We start from the raw sequence: 18535 nt of genomic DNA, 5'->3' as shown, positions 1-18535 counted from the left end.
AATGTTCATGAATATCAAGCAGAACAGGAGTTAACTGCATGAACTGAACTAATAGAAGAGTGAAGTAATGTTTTTGACTCTTTTTTGCTTAAAACTAAGGGTCTTTAACTCAAAATCCTTTTTTGCTTTTGACTTTTCTGCTGGTTTGTTTTTTTGGCAAAAAAAAGAAAAGAAAAAACACTTTTTTTGATGATCTTTTGTTTTGTTTTTCAAAATCAAAGAAACTTTTCTTTTGAGCTATTTACAGCTTGTAGCAATTGAGTAAAGTATACTCCTGTGAACAAAATTTGGAGTATACTTGTTTCTATCGACCAAATCTCTCCAGAATTTGGAGAAGACAAGAGTGACCTCTGGTCATCCTCACTGCTCATTGTACGATAACTATAATGCATTAGCATGCTAAAAGACACTCCTACCAGTGCCATGACAGTCTACAAATGCAATGGCAACATCAGGAAGTTACCAAATGTGGTCTAAAATGGGGAGAAAGCCCCAGTTCTAGGAATTGCCTATCTCTGTTTCAGAAAACTCATGAATAATTTACCCTTGTTTGTCATATAATTGAGAAGTGATAAGTATCCTTGATCGAGCAACCCAAGCGGCTGCTCTGCCAATGGAGTAGCCATTCTTGTATTCCTTTACTTTCTTAATATACTTGCATTAACTTTATGGACTCACTCTGAATTCTTCCTTGCATGAGATCCAAGATCCTCTCTTGGTGTCTGGATCAGGACCCCTTTCCAGTAACACCAGTATTGTCAAAACCTAAGACTGGTCTTTGAGATATTTGTCAAACTTTTGCATTATGGCAACCAAATGATTCTAGTCAGACCTGTGAGTCAGACCAAGAAACTGACTCCCACCCAGGAACTTTCATCCACAAACTGACTTAGCAGAAAGACAGTTTAGATACTTATATTATTTCATCTTGTCTTATAAGCAGCACTAATTCGCTAGCCCTCTACCTGCCAAATAATCTTTAAAACCCTAGCCTCTGAGTTTCCTAGGAGGCAGACTTGAGAAATGTCTCCTGTCCTTTTGCTTAGCTGGACTTGCAATTATTAAACTCCTTATTTGCTGCAAAACCTGCTGCTCTCAGTGCATTGACTTTTCTGGGCAGTGGACAGGAAGAACCTGTTGGGCTATTACAGTCTGTTGCTTTCTAAGGGTCTTTAACTAAAATAATCTTTATAACAAGGAGCCATATTTTGGGATGACGTTCCCTACACTCTTTCCGATGCTACTGGATTTCCATTTACTCTGCAGGTGATGATAAGATATTGAAGACTTTGAAGACTGAATGGGCTTGAAGTAAGGAATCAATTTGACAGGATATTGGCGAAATGAGAGTCCCAGGATAGGAAAATTATTTCAGCAGTTTAGGTGAGAGATTAAAGGCCATGACAATGAAACTGAGAGTGCAAATTTTTAAGAACAGGCATTCAACAAAGCCTTGTTGACATCCATCAGCCAGACACTAAAATTAAGGAAGGCAAAATGGCAGAGCATGGGTGCTGATGAAATTTGTGGAGGGAGGGACAGAAAAGAGTTAAAGTTCTTTGACAAGATTTTGACTTGGGGCCCCCGTGTAAATTCTGGTGCATTAACCAAGATGTGAATTCAGAAGAAAGAAAAGAATGGGTGGTGGTGAGGTGGGAACTTGGTTCAGTTTTCAACCTAATAGAATGTGAGTTTCCTAATGGTCATTAGAGTGAGGACTGAACTTAAGAGAGAAGACATTGCTGGAAAGGAAAAGGGAAGAGATAATTCATTTTTTATTCTAGATGCTAAGCCTTGTTCTAGTTGCTTAGGCTGCTGTAGGGGCCCAGTGGAAAGGGATTTTAATGATTTAGTGAAGGTATTAACATTCTGGATTCTGGTAGTTCTCCTGTATTGGAGATTTCTCTTGATTTTAAAAATTCACACTGGGCCCTCTAGTTACATAAAAGTAATGCAAAAATTACTCCATGATTCTTGGATAAAAATGTAAAGGCATTATAAATACAAATGCAGATGCTGTAACATGAGATGCTAAGTGGTCTGTTTAATCATGTAAATTGCGTATCTCCGTGGCTGAACTATGGCCTTGAAGGGTTAGAGGCAAGTTTTCCATACATTCCAACTTAGACTGACCGTTTGGTATTTCCCACATGGTATTTTTTAACACTGACAAATCCAGACTTTGGCAAATTCACGATAGACAATTATGGGCTGTGGAGGACACACGAGCACACAGCCTGTGGGAAAAATGAGGGTGGGAGTCCTCCTGAAAGAACCCAAAGAAAACAAGTAAAACTCATCCTTTCTTTCCATAAGAATCTGGTAAAAACAGACACAAAAGTAAAATCCAAAGAAACTTGGTGATTTTAGTGAAAGAGACAGAGATTTGAGCAGGGTATGTGGGACACTTATGGGAGATACACAACTCAGTAACAGTTGGAATAAGGTAGGGGTAAGGGGGAAACCAGGGAAATGCTTAAAGGAGGTGATGTTGGCCCTGAGTCTTGGGTAGTGAACAATAGTTAGCCAGGTCAAAAGGTGTGTGGAAAGCATTGCAGAGAGAGAAAAGGGTGAAAGGCAATGTGTTGCAGAGGGACACAGGTGAAGAGACAAAACAGCTGAATGAGCAGGAAGAGATTCATTCGCTTCAGTGTCCTAGTCTAGAGGGCCAAAATGGGAGGGGTGGGGAGTAGTGGGGTTGGGCTAAAAAACTTGAGCTACACCCATGGAGGATGATAGCAAGTCATTGCATACTTTTAAGCAGGGGACCAATATGCCATCCCAGCAGTTGGGTGGAGGATTGAGTGGAGAACATTCTAAAGAAGGGGAACACAGATAATTCTCACAGTAGATCAGGTCAAAAAAGTTGAAGACCTGAATCAGGTCAGGGTAACAGGGTTGGAGGGGAGGAGCAGATCTAAAATGGATATTAGGGTGGTAAAACTCATAGTCAACTGAGACTTTGGTGCTATTGATCAAAGTGGGGAATAAAAAAATAGTTTTAGATGTACTAAACTTGAGTTTCTATGGACATCAAGAGAGACATCGAGGCTAGAAACAGACTAAAGACCCTCACAGCAAGTGATGGGGAGGAGTATGATAGGATTTACTGAGCATTTAATTTATGTCAGCTTCTGTGCTAATTGCTTTGCATTTATCAGGTCATTCATTCTTGCCCTGCTTTATTCTTCATAGCTCCTATCACTGTTATGTATTAAATAATTCACTGGCTCATTAGTTCAGTGTCTGCCCCACACTATTAATAGAAGTGCTACAATGATGAGGATTTTTAATGTGTCTTGTTATCCCTGAATGGCATATATGAAGTATTCAAAACTTTTGGTGAATAAATAAGGGAAGCTTTGTGATAACTGTATCAGGTAGGGATGATTATTTTGCCCATTTGATGGATGTGAAAACTGAGGCTTAACAGATTACATCTATTGTCCCACATCACATGGCTAGTCAGAACAAATACAGATCTTCAGATCTATATTTGGATAAATGACCTTTGAAATCACAGGGAAGTATTGAACTGGTTTCCTAGAAAGAATGCAAAGAGTGAAAATCGGTCAAAGAGGAAATCCTAGGGGAGCCCCAATCACTGTGGGAGAAAGAAGAATCTCCAAAGGAGACTGAAGGGCAGTGCCAGGGGCATAAGAGGAAGCCAGGAAAGGAACTATGTTCTATAAACCAAAGAGGGAGAGCCTGCCCTGAATGAAGGGCTAGTAGTCAGTGTCACACTCAACTTAGGTTTTAGGGAAGATGTGCTCTGGAAATCAGGGATCTCTGTGGCAGAACTTTGGCCTTGAGGAGTGAGAGGCCAAGTTTTCCTTAGAGCACTAATGAGTGCTGGAGAACATAGTGAGTGCTTTGTCAGTGGGATGGCAGTGACAGAGTTGGCCTGGGGTAAGAACTGAAGGGAAGGGAGTGGAGACCCTGAGGGACAATAGTGTCCATGAATCACCCATGAGAGAAAAGAGGAAAACAGACAGTGACAAGTAAGAAAGAGGTGATGAAAGATTCCCTTATTACAATGGGAGAGGATCCAGTTCTGTGGCTTGTGCTTGCTGCAGAATAAAATTGTGTGCATATGTGGGGGATGCGTATGTATGTGTGGGTGTGTGTAGGTGGGGTGTATGTATGTTTGCATGTGTGTGTTTCATGAGTGAATCAATAAAATGTAATAATGGTTGTAAACCTCCTTTGTACATTGCAAAATGCAAAACAAATGTGAAGACTTATTACTTTCTGCTTGGGTTAACTTTGAGGAGATGATGCCTTCAGACTTCCCACCTTATGCTACATAAGCAGAAGGTTACGGCTGTGGCAAAGATCCTCATCACTCCTCCTGTCAAAGGGCACTGTACATTCTGCCCAATGCTGTTGTTTAGAGGGAGGTTATGTGAAGGAAATTCTTCCTCCTCTTAAGGAGAGAAAGTGCATCGTGCATCTGTTACTGAAAAACCAGGGGTTCAGTCTAGGTCCTGATGTCCACACACAAAAAGCCAATCACTGAGACAACAAGTATTGCCAGGGAAGAAGGCTTTAATTGGGTGCTGCAGCAGAAAGGTGTCAAATTCATCTCCTTGACTGACAAAAATTGGTGGGCTTTATATGATGGGCAAGGCAGGAAAACAGGAGTTAGAGAAGGGCAAGGGAACAATCATAAAAAATAAGAGGCCTAGATGCAGTGATCTGGTGAGTTTCAGTACCCTTACCTTAGGGTCAGTTTCCTGAGGAAGCAACTCAGATGAGACAAATTTAAGTTTCAAGTTTTAAGACTAGGGAGGGTCAACTTCTATGTTTATCAAAAAAAACCTGTAAATATCAGTTCTATGAGACAACTGAGCTGGTTTCACATCATTCCTCTCTCTGCAAATGTTCATATGCCTGAAGCAGACCTGAGAGGAGCCACAGTGAAGGCCTCCCTGGCCATGTGGTCAGTGAGCTCCTCCCGTGCTTAGGCAGCAGGTTGTCTTCTCACTTCTAGCAAAAAGAGAAAGTGGAGATGGTTCTCCATTCTATTCCACACAAAGACTTGCCTGTGGACAAAACCCACTACATAATTTGCAGGGTCCAGTGCAAAATGCAAATGTGACAGCCCTTCTTTAGCTATGATTATGAACATAAAGTCAGTGACTACAGAGCATTAAACCAAAAGTGGGTCCTTCTCAGCACAGAGTCCTTTCCAAGGGTTGAGGCATGAGCTCTGCAGCTGGCCCTGCTGCAGACTGGACTACCAAACATCATCAGTTTGGATGGATGCTTGAGTTCTCAGCATGTGTCATTATCTTTGTAAACCTGGCCATTACAGAATTTCTTATATTACCAAAAAAAAAAAAAGATTATTTGCTCAGACTGATGCATACTCAGGTGATTTATTCCCCCATCTTTCTGGCAGGTTCTTTTCACTCTCTGTTGTGGATTCCTTGTCCATGTGTCTGAAGTGCCATCCTCAACTTTCTTTTCTCCTTACCCACTACACTAGGGAGTATTGGAAATTTAATTACTTTAAATCCTGGGAACCAAGACAAAAATATCATTGACTTACGTATTTGGTGAGTTCCTGAAAATGTGAGCCCACAGCTATTATTTATATTTGATATTATATCCTCCCACAGGTGTCCATTACATTTTCAAAGACTTCCCCACAGGTGACTGCAGAGCATCCCAAACACTTTAAAGAATACAGGTGCACAATCATCCACAAATCTGAGAAAGAAAATACAGGTCTGCAAACTTTTTAAAAAATTATTTGATTTAAGTAATCAAATTATGTGAAATAATTTAATAGTGTTTATCTCACTTAGTGTGAATATTTTCACGTTTTACTGAAGAAAATTTAATGTGTTTGAATGCTTCCCCCAACTCCTGATGGGGGTGTTACACAATACAGAGTTTGTGCTCACATTACCATTCAAAAAAGTACAACAAATCCCAAAGTGTGGCCCACATGGGTTATGGTTCAAGAATTGTGACCCTATATTAATATTCACTTTGGGAAGCAATTTGCACCAGTCAATGTATAATCTGTTATCATTTGACTTGTACACAAACTCTCTGGGAATGTAATTTAATGGTCATTTAAACCACCTCTTTTATATTCAAATAAAGGCCAAAAAACATGGTTATATACTTCCCAGATATTTCCATTTCTTTGGGAATATTTAGTGACTGCATGGAATTTTAATATTTAACTCATAAATCTTTATCTACCAATTCTTCATGAATTTATTGGAGTTAATAATCCTATATGTAAATACTACAATAAAGAGGTTTCTGTTTTTAAAAATTCTGACATTACTTCAATTCATAAACATTTCTAACTTCACTGTAGACAAACAAACAAAATGTAACCCATAAACAGATGTATTCTATAGGTTGAATCATTTAGGAAGAAATGAAGGCTTTTTATTTTTCTGGAAAGCTATGTATATATATACACACACCTAATGAGCACTTACAGTATTGTAGTTAGTGAGTGAATACTAACAATAGTTATAAATTCTGCAAAGATATAAATCTCTGCTAAGCGCAGGTAATTTGAGCTGTTATCCCTGTTTACCAGATAAGCAAACAGAGGCACAAGGAGAAGGAAAATATTCTGTATTCGACCTTTGAGTTTACTGTTGGTCCACAGAGTAACTGCTTAGTTCCTGTGTGTTCCTTAGTTCTTCCTCTCCCTCCCTCTTCCCTCCTCCCCCTCCTCCTCTTTCCCTTCCTTTTTCTCCTCCTCCTCTTCTTGTTCTCTCCTTCTTCTTCTTCTGTAGTTGAATGTCATTAGCCCACTGTTCATTCTTTTGTGACTTAGATTTTCTATTATCTTCATTGTCACTAAGCATTTTTCAGTTCCTATGTGAAACATACAATTGATGTCTTCAAGATTAATCATTCTGTCTTCCTGAGGACAGAATTAAATACAGTGAGAACTTATGAGATATTGGATGAGTTTTACTGGCCAACTTCAAAACCCATTACTTGGTAGAGCCATCGAGGTTTAATACAATGAATGCCAAGAAAGATCTAGCAGCCATAATTATAAATGCTACTGAAATGCTACTAAAAATGAGTAATATTTTAAAACATTCCTGCAATTATGTCTTGGTAATTCTTAACTTACGGAAAGCCACAGTTCATAAAACACCAGAGGGGCTGATGCTGGACAGGTTGAAGAATGATACAAATCTCAACTAGACTTGACAGAGGACTTCACAATAATTTGGCGTTCCTTATAATTTGGTGAAGTGAGTTTTCCCTTCAAGGAGACAGAGGCATGGAGACATTTGATAGTATACCTATTACAGAAATGAAGTCAGTGGTAGAGCCAGAATTAAAACTCAGGGCATCTGAGGATCCTATATCTGATATCACCCATTTAGCCACATAGAGGATGAATTGAGTCACCAGTGAAAATTCTGGGGGAGGGGGCCCTAAAATAATTTCTTCTGACTATGCTACATCTTATCTTGCCACACTGTGGGTGACAGAGCCTGTCCTCATTATCTTATGCCCAACCATGAGCCCTTGTGTAGGAGAAGTGAGAAAAATGAAGTCTGTGGTGTGATTTTGATTGTCATGTGGGAAGAGGATGTAAACGGCTCCCTCCTCATGGACTGGGGATCTGAGTGTGCAGGCCTTTAAACATGGATCCAGGGCACGGCTCTCTCTTCTCTGCCTGACAGCTGAGAGCGCACCTCCTACTTCCTTGGCCACAAGCACACATTTTTAATAAGACATCAGTTGAGCAGTAGAATATCGGATATGAGTTTTAATTGCATTCTGCTTCCCATAAGTTCTACCCCCTCATTGTTAAGGAAAATATCACTACCTTTGGGTTCACAAGGAAGCTTTCTTGATAGGCAGTCTCCAAATTTTACAAAAAAATTCCAATGAAGATAAGACCCACTTCACCAGCATGTGGTACAAAATAATGTCTCCTTTCTTCTGGTGTCCAAATCCTATTGACTCAAAGCCTTTGTTCCACTGATCACGAGAAGGCTCTCCCTCTGCAGGCGCTTCAAATGCATTCTAAGTGGAAGGGGACCCGTAGTGATTAATAACCCTTTGCAGAGGCGGAAGCTGAGAAGTTTGGCCACTTCCCCTGAGGGAGTGCTTTCTCTACTGCCTTTGCCACTGCCTGGTGTGGTCAGCAGGCGAATATTCTAGGGCAAGGCTGCAAGCCCCAAGGCACTGAAGAGCACTTGGCCTTACTTCTGAATCCAGGGTGAAGAAGAAACTGCTTTTTCTCTCAGGTTTATTCTCATCTATGGGTGCTTCACACCACACTCAGCCCAAATTCCAAGATATAATTCTATCACTTTTACTCAGACACAGACATTTTCTCCAGGGCGTATCATGGTGCCTGGACACTGGTTCGGGGGATGGGGGAGGTTACAGAACCCGCTTTGCCAGAAAGAGCTCACCCTACCAACAATAAGACCCTGGCGTTAAGCCTAAATCCAACTCGCCTGGGAGCCCCTCGTCTCATCTGTTGGCCTCATCCAGAACAATGCCATGATATCAGATATCCTCTAATAACCCAGGACCTCAAAGCTTTCATTTCTTTCCTTCTAGATGGCTATTTGGCCCTTAATAGAAATCTGTTGCTACAAATAGATGCAGAGGAGAGGGGCAGTGCCCAGCTTTATCCACCTGGGAAAATTGTGTCTCAGCAACTTGCTATGTTCACAAGAAGATCATGGTGTGCTCACCTCATATCACATATTTAAATGGCTATGTATTTTTCCCCCCAAAAAATTATTTGTTTTGCTGCTAAAACTAGAAATAACTAGAGCTGTTTGATGTCAGTTTTCAAAAAATAAAAATACAAATACAACAAACTAACTAATCAAAAAGATCCACTAACAGTACTGTCTTGGACTAAGTGGTCATTTCAATACAAATACTGTTGTTGAGGAAGAAGACAGAACTCTGATAAAATAGTTTAGTGTATGAAACAGTAACCACCAACATAGATGTTCTGAATGTGTAAAGGACCAAGAGAAAGCTCATGAAATCTAATGTGACAAGGAAATTGAGGGTTGGAGGAAGAAAACCTCACCTCAGTCACACAGATCCCAGAAGATGCCCAAGTGCTGGATAATGAGGAAACAGATATGAGAGTGACCTGCCAGGACCCAAGTGGACCAGAGTTAAGAACATTCCACACATCCTTTGTGTGGACAAAATTAAACTGGGCAGCTTGCACCACATTCCAGCTTAGGTAGGGTGGAATAATATCTAACACAAGACTAGATTCAGTATATAAGGCAAATGTTATGTACAATTAAAATATCTTTAAAAATCTCACAATCCATCCATAGGTTCAGAAAGTATTGCTTTGTGGGCATAACCCCAGAAGAACATCAGGTTCTCATCTATTTCTCTATTCTTGGGCATATGCATTGAGTAGCAGGTGGTATCACCTACAACATTGTCATGTTCTTTTTCTCAAGTGCATAGAGTTGGAATCATGTGAGTCACATGTGCATATGATGCGGCTGCATTGTATGTGGGAAGGGGAAGTATGTCCATGTGGCATCTTGAAAAAACTAATCACACAAGGGAAAGGCAGTATCTGTCAGAAAATACAAAAGAAAAGCCTACCTCTAAAACTAGTCTTGGTATTGAAACAGAGAAAACATTTTTTTTTTTTTTTTGCTCTTGCCAATAATCTGTCCATCTGAGATAAAGCCAAAAAAATTACAGGAGCTAAAGAAGAGATTGACACAATTCTTGAAACACTCTTTAGAGTATTTCTAAACTTTCTAAACACTTTATAAAGTGTTTCTAAATCTGACTCCCAGGGCACCACACTAGTTCTGCTTCAATTGTACTGGTCTTTCCCTGTCAATCTCTGTTGCTCCTGCCCCCTCATCTTCTCAACCTCCAAAGATTGACGTCTCACGAGGCTTAGCCTTTGGATCCCTTTTTTTCTATGTATTCACTCGCTTGCTTGGTGATTGCTTTTGTTCCCACGGCTTTATAGGCCACATATCCCCACATGTATACGCTGATGGCTCTACATTTATGTCTCTAGCCAGAGCTCCAGATTCACATGCATAACTAGTTACCTAACATTTCCACTTTGATATAGCAAAATCTTAGGCAAACGTGTCTAAAACCAAACCCTGGAGTCTTTGTTTTAATCATATTGGCTCTTCTTCCTCTAATATATCCCCTCTCTGTCAAAGGCACTGCTGTTCACCAAGTTGTTCAGGTCAATTATCTGGAGTCATTCAGTTCTCTCTCTGTCCCATGCAGTGTCTAATCTATCAGCAAATTCTGTTGTCTGGATCTTCAAATTTTATGCATCATCATCTTTTTTGACACCACTCTCATCCAGGCCACTGACATCTCCTGCCTGGACCTTTGCTATCCTTCTCTAACTAGTCTTCCTTCATACTCTTGCCCCTCACAGACCATTCTCCTCACAATGGCCAGAGATGCCTTTTAAATATATAAATTAGATTACAAGTGACTCCATTGTTCAAAAGTTTCTGATGGCTTTCCATTGTGGTTGGAATAAAATCTCAAGTCTCTTTATGGCTTTCAAAACTCTTCATGATCTGGTTCCTACCTAACGTTTCAAACACATCTCATGCCTTTGGACTCTTATAAAACTAACCTCAAGCTTATTTGGCTTTTAACAGTTTCTAGAACCACACCAAACTTTTCACCTCATCACAACATTTTTGTTTGCTAGTCCCTTAAGCCTGGAACCACCTTCTTCAGTTTTAGCATAGCTGGCTCCAAGCCTAAAAAGCTATACATAGAGCAGAAGGAAGAGTGTAATTAAAAGAGCTAACCAGGTCTTACTTCACACTTCAGATCCTTAGCGCCATGGATCAGACCTGTGCTGGGAAGAAAGAAGTCATTTAAATCAAGTTTATGATTGAATCTTTAATCTAGATACATGTTAATACAGAAAACATTGTGGAATTTGCTTAAGATGTTATTGAAAGATACAGATGGGAAATTCACTATACCATGGTTGAGGGCAAAGTTTGGGGGAAAAATTAATAAAAAAAGAATAAAAAATACATCATATGTATAGTGTCGCCATTTAACATTTCTCAACAAACGGCTTCTGTGGTTTAGGAAAGGCCACAGATGCATACTTATATCAGAACCAACCACATGGTGAAGCTTCCGCCTTGGTTCTAATAATATTCCAGTTGACTCCTTTTAGTTTTCTAAGTAATGTATCTGGGATGTATTATAAGAATCTTATACCCCAATTAAGTAGTATTATGTGTTAAGCAATAAAAACAATTCTCACAATGCAAGTAGTCAAAAAAATGGAACTTTTGAATATATTTACTAAAATAAAACAAAGTAAAGGTGTACTTCAACTGATGGAGATGAAAACATAAAACAAAACAACTTAAGAATAAAAAAGATCTACAGTAAATATTAAAACCATTAACTCTATAGAGTGAGGTACACTGCTTATAAATATTAATTAGAAACATAAATACACAAGTCACTATGATTCTTTAAAAAACAATGGCATATTACACAATTAGTCATGTAATTTAAAAATGGATCTGATATCCCAGGTCAATTAATGGTATGTAAGAAGTAAAACAAGTAGAGAATAGATGAAGTAAAAACGTACCAAATACTTCACTGCAAATATTGTCAGACTTAAAAGTTCTTGAGAATTAGAGACATGTAGATTTAGATGTGTGGCTTGATACTCTGAAAGAGATTCAAGTGGAATAAAAAATATACGTAACTTGCAATTCACTATAAAATATTAAAGAAAAGCCTTGATATTGATATTCTCAAGAGTCATTGTGAACTGAAGGAAAAATCACTTTTGTTTTATATAAAATTATTTGCAAATATAGGACAACATTTAGGGAAATGTAAGAGTGTTGTAGTTATTAACACTGTGTCTGTTAAAGAAAATTACTTTTTTAAGTGTAGGCACATAAAATAAATATTAATATAATGATAAATTAGTATGTGTTTATTTACTTTTCACTTAAAAATAAAAGTATATCTTCTCTTTACATGTTCATAAAATATTTAGCATATATTATATATTAGTGTACAAACATCAATAATTTTCCAACAACAGTTATTGCACAAAATATCACATCAAAATTCCTTAAAGTTATACCAAAATATGCATTTTTAAAACTTCAGTCTCATTAGTTTCTTTGGATCTTTGGTTAACATTTAGTATATAAAATTTCAAGTACCCAACTCTCAGTTTTCTCCTTAGAAATGGAACTTCCAATTTTTGGCTACACAGATGGCCAACTAGAATAAGGATTCCCCTTGCACCTAGGTTAGACATGTGACTACATTCAAGCCAATGAGATGCAACATGTACCTTCTGGTAAATGTCCTTCAAGAGAAAGGATATCCCTTTCCTTGTCATTTTCTTTTTCCTGCTGCCACAACAATGAATTGGAGCATAAATTGCTGTCCTGGGTTCTGGAGCATCAGCTAAGGATGGCTGAGCAACACAGCAGATAATCCTGGGAATCTGATGGTACCAAGACCTCTCTAGATACCTTTATTGGGAGCTGTTTCTGGTTAGTGATAGAGAAATAAACCCAAACTGGGTTGTGTGGAAGCTGAAGTGGTTGACAAGAAGCAGCAGCAAGGAGTGCAGACTACTCTTTCTAAAAGCTTCACAGTGAAGCAAGGAAAATGTGGAGCGGTAGTTTGTGGGAAATCAAGACTGAGAGAAGGACAACCTTTTCTGGGGGCATTCCAGGAGAATCTGGAATGTTTATACTCTGAATTCAAGAGAGAATTACCTGGGAAGAGAAAGAAAAATTGAACAAACTGTTAGAACAAAATCTAAGAAGGGCTAGGAAGGAATAGAATCAAAAGCAAATGGGGAGGAGACTAATCTCCTGTGGCAGAAAGGAAGAATAAATAGAGATAAAGACACATTTGGCTAATACCTAGGTGATTGGGTTGGTCTGTGCAGCAAACCACCATGACACACATTTACCTAGGTAACAAACCTGCACATCCTGCACATGTACCCCAGAACTTAAAATAAAAGTTGAAGAAAAAAAGGACACATTTGAAAGTTCAGGGTAAGTAAGTTAAGGATGTAGTAGTCTCCATTTTTCCCCCAAAACTTGAGAAGCAAAGCAAGTCTTAAGAATGAAGAAAGTAGTCAAGGTTTGAATAATCCTTGAGGGATTTGAAAGACAAGCAAACAGCAGAAAAGAAAAGAAAAGAAAAAAAAAAAAATTCTTGAGCGTTCCCGAGGTCTCACCTGAAGGCCATAGAATTTGTCATTTCCCAATGAGCAAAGCAAAATGACTTCCTTCAGCAGTGCTTCACAGCTTAGAAATCAGAGTCGGTCAGAATGAATCACTAGGCTGTTGTAGAATAGACTATCTGCAAGGCTTATACAGCAGAAGATCAAAGGGTTGGTGGAAATGAGTGTGTTGATGACAGTGTGGTGGAAATAATAAACCATGAAGTCCAGACAAATTAGGAAATACATCGAAATAAGAAAGGACTGAGAGTCTGATTCAATAGAGACAAGGGAAGGAGATTAGGCTTGGGCACATTGACAGTGAGCAGAGCAGGTAAGAAGACATGGCAGTGACAATGGAAAGAGGGAACCTGGTAGTCCACACAGGGAAGGTCACAGCAGAATACGGGAAGTCAGAGGTGGAGCGGAGAGGCCAAGGGATGGCTGCAAATGAAGTTACAGCAGAGAGGGGGGAAAGTGATCAGAGCGGGGCGGATCAAATGACTGAAGTTGGGTAGTGAAATGCCTCATCAAAATCAAAGTTGAAATCACCCGTGGTTTTGGAAGGAAAAGGCTTAGAAAAAAAAATATGAATCCAGAGTCCAGCCTTGTTCCAGAGGCTGTGGCTATAAACCCAAAACTCATAACATGGAGACAAGCAGTCATTGGAAATAAGAGAGCAGCCCAACCAGCTAAAGAGATGCTTCTTGTCAGTATCACCCAGGACTTTCCATAAATGTAAAACCCACAAAATGCACACGTTAGGTCTGCTTTAAAGTAATTTCTAGAAAAATATTTTATTATTATTAAATCACTGTGAGTGAGATATGTTGAGTTCTTACTGTTATTTTTGTTTTCCTAATAATAGTATCTTAGTACTTACGACAGAACCGTGCAGGATCAAGGTAGTATTGATTTTTTACTTTTTCTCTTGTTCCAGTAGAGGGCACTCAAAGCTCAAATAAATGCATGCAATAATTTTTACAGCAATTGTTGTTTTATATAATTAAAACTCATCTTTAAATGAAAAAGAGAACATCTAATTTAATAAAACTTAATTACTAGTCATGCATGCAAATTTTACTAAAATGAGATGAGATCTTGTAAGTGTCTAAATGAGGACATGCCTCCCCAGACACACTTCTTTCATTTTCACTCAGCGCACAACTGAAAGTGGAAAGGAAATTCTCTTGTCTAAGAAGTGAATTGGGCTTTCAAAACACCAAGTCTGCCACAGACACCTGATCCTCAAGTTCTATTTTCATTCCCATCTGGACTTCTTCGATAAGGGTTTTCAATAAACTGGAAAATAATCCTGTGGGCTACTGGACAAATATCTTTCAATGGAAAACATCTAAGAAAGAGTTAATGAGACAGAAATGACATTGGAACTAGAGAGGCCACCCTCTGAAATATGTACAACCAATGAATTAGATGGTTAATACTGAGGCTGCTGCCACTGCACAGTCCATAAGAAGTTCTCAGGAAAGTTTCAAGAAGACCTTATGGTTTAGAGAGTTAAGAAAATGCAAGTATTATCACTGCTTGAGGGAAGACTATCTTCCAAGCACAAGATTAACTCTGTGTGGCTTTGGTTCCATGTGGAAGAGTGATGGTGGAAGATATGAACAGTGGTAACATTGCTGTCCTCCTAGAGGAACTAGGCCCTGGGGTCAAATGATTCTACTGCTGACGTCTTTGCCATGGTAGGGCTGCTATGATCCAAACATGGCAGCTTTTCCAGGCACAGAGGACATTTCAGTTTGAATTTATTTTTTACATTGGAGTAATGATTCTTTGCGGGGAGCACATGGGAATCATGCCAGCATCCGTCAATAATGGTGATCCATCAACATGAATTCGCCTCTTCAGTAGAGTTCAGGATGCTGCAGGGGAGAGAAAACTGTCTCCAGAAAAGTCTTTTTGGCAAGGATGGTAGCCCTGGCATTATAAAGAGTATGTTATGACTTATTGATAAAAGAGTTTTTAAATAACTAGTTGCAAGACTCTGAAACATTTTGATTTAAGAACTCCCTTCATCTGCACCTCACCCTGACTAGACACACAGTCCTCCTTGCACTCAGAAACTGAGTCTCTTCTCCTCAGGAATAGCTCAGTGCTGGGATTCTCCTGTCATATTAGAGATGCATCAACTCTGTTACACTCAGTATGCAAATACCAGCAAGGCCAAAGTCTAAGAAGCTATGCAAAATGGAGGTTTTTTTTTTTTTTTTTTTTTTTTTTTTAAAGCACTTTCCCTTTTTCCTAATAACATGGCAGTACAAGATAAGGGATTTAGAATTTAAGACCCTGAGGGTGTCCACAAATCAATAATGACAATCAAAGTACTTTAAAACTGTAGGTTAAATATAGAATATTTATGGGTTGGTGTCATCGTTGGCCATATCCAGCCTTGCCATCTATCGTTGAAAGACCAGGCTGCCGCTGTCTCATTGTTTATTCTTTTTCTCAGCTCTCTGACAGCGGCTTGGCTTATAGTTGTAGGCAATAAATTACAAGGTTGAGTCTAGTTTCTAAGCTTGTGGCTAAAGATCTCCCATTACCTGGTTAGGCAAGCTAAATATTTTACTTAAAATGGCATCCTTAGTCATTATAAGAAAATCATTCAAAGGAGAGTGAATGCTGATGGCCTTAACATGAACAAGCAGTTCCCTATACAACAGTGTGGTAGAGTGGCAAACACACAGTAGTGCAGCCAGAAGGTCTGCCTTCTATAATTTGGGCAAGTGTTTCTTCCCTCTGAGTCTCAGTTACTCCTTCTTCACCCAAAGCAAATAATCTGTAGACTCTGTGCCTATAGGTATGATTTTTGTATCACCTAGGATGCATTCTGCTGCAAGCAATAACAATAACAAAAAACCTAGGTAAAAGTGGCTTAATAAATAAAGATGCATCTGGTCTTACCCGATAGGAAGTCTAGGCACCAGGAAATTCCAGGGAAGTTCAGTCAGGAGCTCAATGATGTCAACCATCTCTGCAATCATCTTGGCCTTTGCTTCAAGATCACAAGATGGTTGTTCCCAGTATCATATCCTTACACGGTGACATTTAGAGACAGAAAAATTGGTATTTTTCTTATTTCCATTTTCTTAAGGGCTGGAAACACTACTCCAGAAGTTCCAGACTTTACCTCATTGGCCAAAATTGTGCAAAGTGTCCATTCCTGGGTGAACCACCGGTCTAGGATACAGAATTACCATAGTTAGCCTGGATCGATCAACATTCTCCCCCTGTGGCAGCAAAGAGTTCCAGACTGCCCTGCCATACAAGGTGAACATGAACAAAATCAGGGTTCAGTGAGGAAAGGGTGGTGGCAGGTGACTATGGCTCCTTCCTAATCTCTATTTGCATGGAAACATATACACAGATTTACTCATTCATACCCCTAATGACAAGTATTTCTATCTAACTAACACAGTTCCATCAGGTAGACTCTGCCCTCTGTGCTGCACAGTTTGGAAACTGTCTTCTTTAGAACATATTTTCAGTTTGGTCAAAGTACTTAGGAGCACATACAAGGCCCCACATATTAAATTCCTCAAACAGGATCTCCTAAGCCTGCTTTAACTTTATTGAATCCCAATCCCTCTAACTAATGACATTCCATGATGTCAATTATGGGTAGAGTTGATCTATCATCACTGCTTAGAGCCTCACTAAGTGGCGATGGCATAGAAGGGGAGACGAACATAGGGTTACTTCTAAAACTCATCATGATCAAAAGGTCAACTTCATATAACCAGTTTTTGTCTGTCCCTGTGGTTCGATAATTTCCTTCAGAAAAGACCCAGAAGCCTCCCTTTACCGTATATGTCCTCATCTTTCCATTTCAGGAAACCTCTTCAATTCACGATGGTCTCGCCTGTGTTCAGCATGGTACGCTGTCTTCCCTTCCCTCCACGAGGATGGTTCCACAGATGAAAACAGGTAATATTTATGACCAGGGCAAAGTGATGTGGCTTCTATTCTTTACCCTTTCACCTCTGGCTTCATTGTCTTTGTCTGAAATCCTGTTACTGGGGATGGAGGGGAAATGGAGCTTTTCTTCTGGAGTTGGGCTGGAGTTCCTCCTTATCTCAGTCCAGCTGAGCTGGGACTGCAATTTGTTCTAGGAGACTGTCACACTGGAAGAGTAACTGAGCTCATAAATTAGAAGAGAGCTGAGGTCCAAAATACCAGAAGGTGAATCAGGATGTTCTCAACAGTCAGAGGAGCATGGCAGAGGCAGATGTCAGTTGGGAAATGGATCCAGAAATTCAGTGCCAGGACAGTGTGAGCAGGAGAAAGCACCTCCTGCCCCCCGCATCAAGGGAACAAATAGAGAGAAGGGGACAGAGCAACTGATGGACATGTGGGTCAGCCAGTCTGGCTTAACCAGGAGTTGTTTGGATAAAAAAAGTCTTCCAAGTTGTTCGCATCATCAATCTATTGGGCTTTGAGAATGGCAGTGATAAAAATAAGAACACATTTCTAATTTTCTTGTTTGAAATGAGTTGCTTTGGGATTGAAAGCTATTTATTCTTAGAGTAATCTGAGGTTCTCCCTTGTTCTCATACTTTAACCTCATCTTACTCAAGATTCTTTCTAGATTTAGGGATCATTATTCACATGCAGTTACATTGTATCTTCAGGGAAAATGAGTTGGCATGGAGTTTGTTGTGTCTGTCTCCCTATTATTGCTGTGGATTTTGATGTGCTATTTTGTACAGCATGTTAAAGAAAATAACCTGGAGACACTATGCATGTACATTTGGGTTCAGACGACAATTTAGTCGATAGATTCATTCTGTGTAGAGCAATTAAGCTGTATTTTCTTATACATGCCTGCATTGAAAAAGAATGATTTTTTAGGGATAAATCTATCTATTGATAACTATATCTATATCTATATCTATGTCTACATCTATATCTATACCTAATCTCTATCTATATTTACATATGTCTTGGTTGAGAAGCCTTTTAGCTTCAAGGAATAGAAACTTTACTAATACTAACTTAGTCACGCAGAGGCTTATATGTCTCAGTTAACAATACACTTGGAGCCAGACAGTCCAAAAGCTACTCTTTTCATCTTTTTGCTCTGCCATTCTCACCATGATGGCTTATTGCCTCAGTGTCAAAAGGTGACTGCTCCAGCTCTAGCCATCTCATCTGTGTCCAAGTCAGGAGAAAAAGAAAATTGCTGGCACTTTCTATACTTTTATCAGGAAACGATGGGTTTCATGGTCTTGCTACCTACAGAGAAAGCTGGGAAAATGTGCTTTTTGTTTTTCC

General features: G+C 39.3%; 2 long non-coding RNA genes across 4 annotated transcripts in view; one reads left to right on the top strand and one right to left on the bottom strand.

The window, feature by feature from the left end:
- The window catches only part of LOC108526588 (uncharacterized), an 88695-nt gene that overhangs the window by 36115 nt on the left and 34045 nt on the right, over positions 1 to 18535 (bottom strand). The window lies entirely within an intron of this gene.
- LOC108526587 (uncharacterized) overlaps positions 1 to 18535 on the top strand; it is a 45579-nt gene that overhangs the window by 3807 nt on the left and 23237 nt on the right. For 2 of the 3 annotated variants that reach the window (XR_001884563.1, XR_001884565.1), the window contains exon 2: positions 17095 to 17188. This is a non-coding gene — a long non-coding RNA (uncharacterized LOC108526587). Of the gene's footprint in view, positions 1 to 16451; positions 16532 to 17094; positions 17189 to 18535 lie in introns of those variants that run through there. The other variant, XR_001884564.1, reaches the window with a different exon arrangement.

The sequence above is a fragment of the Rhinopithecus bieti genome, unplaced genomic scaffold (assembly GCF_001698545.2).
Source record: "Rhinopithecus bieti isolate Rb0 unplaced genomic scaffold, ASM169854v2 scaffold_2439, whole genome shotgun sequence".
Lineage (NCBI taxonomy): Eukaryota > Metazoa > Chordata > Mammalia > Primates > Cercopithecidae > Rhinopithecus > Rhinopithecus bieti.
Note: the sequence above shows the minus strand (reverse complement) of the source record. Positions and strands in the feature narration are given on the sequence as shown.